General features: G+C 32.6%; 1 pseudogene; it reads left to right on the forward strand.

Annotated features, from left to right (window-relative positions):
* Window positions 1-4,907, forward strand: part of LOC106468335 — a 58,936-nt pseudogene extending 54,029 nt beyond the window's left edge.
* The last annotated feature ends 907 nt before the right edge of the window (window positions 4,908-5,814 follow it).

Consider the following 5,814-nt stretch of genomic DNA (forward strand, 5'->3'; position numbering starts at 1 on the left):
CATTATGTTGTTTTTTATTAAATGTTCAAAGGTATATAAAATTCATAATACCGCTACTATTGGTACCAGAAAAGAAAATTCTTCGGTATTTTTGCCCAAGTTTAATCATTTCTTGGATGAGTGAATAATACATGTCTTTGTATAAGAAAATATGAAATAATTTCTAGTTTTATAGATTACTGAGATATGAACTCTCAGTATTTAAATGGTAGATAAACCTCAATTAAATAAAGTGTGATGAGGCAGTACATTATAGTAACTGAATTATCTTAAATGTTTAGGTCATATTTAAAATACACATATTATTGCTTTGTTTTTGTGTTTCGTACCCATAAGGTTCTTCTAGGATTTCCCCATGACATAAAAATTAGCTTTACCGTTTTTACCGTCCAGCAAGAATAGTGTAGAGCTGTTTATAGCTATCTATTTTCTCGTGTCATCTCCATGGAAAGAATTGTATCTAGTTATTTTCCAGTTTTTTCAACAATGCTTTATATTTTATAATTTGAATATATTTCTTCTCATATTTACCACTAACATAAAATACCCACACTCCGCTGCGGGATTCTAAGGTCCCCCTCGTGATTCACAGAGGCTTCAGTGTACCAGTCAAGCATCTCAGTTATTTTAATTACTTTTCTAGCTACTCCAATGCGCCACTTCCTTAATTGATTTGTCTGTTGCCAGTTCCCGAACTTAATTCAATTCAACGCTTTTTAAAATCAAATTGTTTTAATTAAATTTCTCAGATTTTTTTTATTCTGTTTTTATTTTAATTCTTTTCATTCTCTGAATTCCCCGTTGTTTGTTGCTGTTTCTGAAATTTAGTTCAATTCAACTTTTATTAATTTTCAGACTTATATTTTTCTTCCCATGTTTGTGTTAAAAAAAAGTATTTGGCAGAAAACCTCCACATATTGTTGGTTCAGTAAATGAGGATTAGAAACAACTATTATACTTTACTATAAACCTTCAGAAAAAAGAATTATGGGGTTTAAGGGCTATAAGACAAACAATTGGCCAAAATTTCTTTGAGTCAAATCTAAAAAATAATACTCAGGTGCACACCCTCAGAATCCCCTTAGTATACGTGCAAAGTTTCAAGTCTTTAGGTTCTTTCCTCTTGGAGCTATGGCAGTCACACACAGAGACAGGCACTTTTATTATTATAGATACGTTGTTTTGTAACTAAGAGTGCAGGCTGGTTCTGTGGTATAGCTCTGGGTTTCTGAGCTGGCGAGCTGAATTTAAATTTATGCCATACCACAAAATATTTCCTGCAGCTGTGGGTGCATTATAAGAGTGACAGTCAGTCCATATAGATAGTGTGTATTGTGATGTTGACTGTCTATCTTCCTTTAGGTCAGTAGTTCAAAATTAGGGATAGCGGAAGACAGCTTTAGTAACTTTGCCATTAATACAATTATTCCAAAAATAGATTTGAACCACGTGTTATATTTTTGTTATATTCCATATTATTGTGATGATGATTATGAAATAGACTATAACTGTTTATACTTTCATGATATTAGGTAATTTCTCATGCTTATCAATATTTTAATATCTATAAGGTAGGAAAAGTTATTAAAAATGGGGATGAGGCTTACATCAAAGAAGCGGGAGAGAGATGTTATCGAGGAGAAGATCCTTTTACGATGGGCATGAAGATCACTAAACAAGGTACAAATAACACACAACTTTCTCAATGAAAACTAACTTACTTGGTTAATTAATTATTACAGAAGGTTTCTTTCATTTTGATCAGACAGTATGAAATATAGTACTGTTACTTTTTAGAGTATAATATGTATTCTTAGCTTCTTCACTGTTTATCAAGCATGATAATTTTTTACAGTTTTATATCAAAAATAATTTAAACAAATGTTAACATACCATGTATAATTTCTAGTGTCCTGTCCACAAGTCCCAGTGACTTTTGTTCCTGTAAAGCCACCATGGGGACCAGCACTGACACCACCTTCGCAGGATATAGCACCTGCTGGTGGTGAATCATACTGGTATCAGCATGACACTGATAAGCCTACTACACCACCTGGTAAGTCTGAATCAGGTAAAAAACATTACAAAGTGGTTCAGAATAGTTCTTTTTTTTTCAGTCTACTCTGTGGTCATATACTTAAAAGTATAAATATTGTGATATTCCAGCTTGTACAGGATATCATCTTCCTCATGTTGTTATATGAAATGTATAAATATCTAAGTGTGCATAGTCAAAACACACGTGTATACTTATGATGTGAGAACACCATCTTAGCTCAGATGCCCCTCATGGGTGGGATGACCACTAATGGGGCACTAAAATGTAATGAAAAAAGATGTTCAGAAATCTATCTTGACCGTTGCAGGATCCCATAAGCTTCTGCTCACACTAGTGGTTGCAGGCTAATATTATACTTACTGTTACGACAGCGGAAGTCACGTGACTCTAGCAACACGTCATGAGATTCTAGAAAGATCATGTCTGTTCGTGGCAACTCTTGTCTTTTCTACGCGTCCTCTATTTTTGTATATATACAAGCCGGCAACAATTGAATTGCAGACAGAGAGATATAGAAACAGATAATCGAGTCAAGCCGTAAGTAAAATCCTTCCCTTTGGCTAATGTTCCAAAATTATGGACAGGTATACCTAAGTTCTAGGGATATCTCACCTAGCCATTTAGCCCATATTCACATAAAGTGCTGAGGAGATTAAAAATTTCATTTTCTAATTTCCTATTGGGAATAGTGTTAGTGCAAACCAAGAAGGTGAAGGTTACATAAAGTAAGAGCAGAAGGAATGTTTTATTCTTTCATATTCCTATATACCTGTGTACACACACACATCATAAAGATCAGGGTGGGAAGTTTGTGTTTAGTGGTGTTACGTCTCTGTGTTTGTTTGTTAATTTTCCATAGAAATTATTTCCGAAGAACTTCAGCGATACAAGTCCTTTTTTGAATAAAGCTAGTTTATTCTTTCTCAATTCAACTTTGCAGTACACTTAATTTCCACAGTCACTTTAACTTAAACACCCGCTAGAATTCACAACGATTCATGTCGACCAGACAGCAGATCATGCTACCAACTAACAATACGATCTGTTATTACTGTTATAGTTTGCCACAACTAAAACTGTGGAGTGCATTCAGTCACATCATTCTTGAACCTTGGACTCTGTGATCCACAGCTGGACTTGTTAACCACTAGACCAGGCCCAGCCCTCTTTCTAACAGATATATTTAAACCAGAGATATTTCCCCAGAGACCATTGTTCAGTGGGCAGCCCATAGAATGGCAGAAAAGTGTGTACAGAATATATAAAATCAGTATGGAGAAACATTAACCTTGCCCTCAATCATTTATGCATGTGTGGCACCATTCCTAAAACTATTTGGTGGGAGGGGGCTGGGGCCCACGTTATGGCTCTTGGTAGCCCTGGCTACATCAGTGGTGATATGGTTGAAAGTGATTTGACATTTAGGACATTACCTTTTTTCAATGTGTTCCCTCCTAACCTTTTATTTTAAACCACTATGCAGTGATAACCCTTACAAAGATTCTTCATGTAGAATCATCACTTTTTCATTCCTGAGAAGAGGAACAGTTCCAAATTTTCAAATATGTTGTGTAATAATAAACATTAGTCTATAATGATGTGATTTGTTATTAATCAATTACATTGCATTTGCAAACTAATTTGATCTGTTTTTTTTCTTTTTAAGGTATCACTAGGACCATTTTTTTAACTGTAATAATGTTATTTAACATCTTTCCTGACAGGGCAACAGAACAAAGACCAATCTGGTAATTCTGGGAAAATAACTATTGCAAGTGCCCCTCAGCTGATAATCCTTCTTCTCCTGATGAAATGTGTTAGACAAGCTTTAAACAGTTAAAGAAAAATCTGGAGGTGCGATGTTTGCACAAGGCTTTTGAAGAACACATTTTTTTTTACAAAATTCTTCTTCTTGGAATGAAACAAGACAGAAGGCCAGAGACTAGTCTTAAGCATAAGGATTTTTAAGGATGGATTACTGTGATCTCAAAACCTTGAGAAAAGAACTAACTATTATTGCATGTCACGAATTGTATAGGATAGATTGTAAATGTATGTTTGTGTGTGTGTGTATAAAAGAAACTGTCCCAAACAGGTTTTGACTAAACTGTGTTTTCCAGCTTTGAGCAAATTGGTATTTTGTAGGTTAACTCATAGAAACTAATACAAAACACACTGATTACAACACATGATTCTCACTTAAAACACTGAATAGGACAAGTTTGTTTTTCTGATACATTGATTAAGACAAGTTTCTATTTATAACAAGCTGATTACTACACATTGTTTGTTTACTTCTGTTGGTACATGTCTGAGGATAACAACATTATTATTTCCTGTTAAGGCTTTAGGTAAAATTTGTTAAAGGAAGAAAATAAATATAAAGGTCTAAGTTTTTATGGAAATTAAAAGATTATTGTTCTACGAAGACAGTAATTGTTTTAATCATAAATGTAGTTTAATTGATTTTCAAATTGATGGCTTCCTACTTAAATAAATTCAAATAACATACAATCAATGAAAATGAATTTATCTTAAACTATCAAGCTTCCAATCCATCATTTTTATATGTAAAAATATTATGACTTCAACAAGGTAGAATTTTAATTAAAAAAATAAGAATGTTGTAAACATCTAATTGTGTTCAAACTTCACAGCTAGTTTGTTCAACAGCTGTAGAATTAATTAAATCTGTTGGGTAACAAAGACTGAAAATATTGCAAGTGATAAAGACAATTTTTCCTCTATAGGTGTGATTTACTGGCATTTCCCACTCACCTGAATTTGTAAGCAAGTTTAAGATAAAACCAATAACCTTTGGTGATTGTTAACTCTAAATGTGGTATTTTCTGTTAAATATAACATGGACCTTTGATTTATTGTTGTTGTTTTTTATAACATATAAATAAATAAGTATATTCTTCAGTTGCTCTTCAAAGATAATGTATTTATAAAAGTTACAGAAAGCGTGAATCATAATGGGAATAGAAACGTGATTTAAGATTATATACACGTGAAATAGAGGCTTAACTATGAGTCAGAAATGAGGGTGAAGGCATAGCTTAAGATTACACAAACATGAAATAGGATTATCTCTGATTTATAACAGGAATAAAGACGTGGTTTAAGATTACAGGATTAACTAAGAGTCAGAAATGAGGGTGAAGGCATAGCTTAAGATTACAAAATCATTAAACAGGATTATCTATGAATTATAACAGGAATAAAGACATGGTTTAAGATTACACAAATGTGAAACAAGATTATCTACGAGTTAGAAGTGGGAGTGAAGACACGGTTTAAGATGACATAAATATGAAACATACTCAAAGTTCACTGTTATTCTGTCCTAATCTATTTTGTTTTCATAAGAGTACGAGTAGAAATGGTAAGAGATTAAAATTTTAGTCAGGGAAAATATTTATTACTGTTCTTGAACTTTTCTAAAGTTTGTATCTTTTTGACAGTACTACATATTAACGGTAATTAAGATGTTAGTTGAAAAGCATACATATTGTTCCTGTTTATCAAACTTAACTCAGAAATCAGCCTGTTGCTATGGTAATTGTAACGAAACATAACTTACATACATAACATGTACTGATATGTTAAATTAGCTAGATATTATACATATTTTTACAAGTCTTGTTGCAAAAGAAAAATAAGTTATATTGTAACATATGCTTTATATACTGTACTAAGTAGCTAAAAATGATACAAGAAGTTTTTTAACTGTAAGTTAGAAAAAAAGGTTA

Source organism: Limulus polyphemus, unplaced genomic scaffold, assembly GCF_000517525.1.
Source record: "Limulus polyphemus unplaced genomic scaffold, Limulus_polyphemus-2.1.2 Scaffold2969, whole genome shotgun sequence".
Lineage (NCBI taxonomy): Eukaryota > Metazoa > Arthropoda > Merostomata > Xiphosura > Limulidae > Limulus > Limulus polyphemus.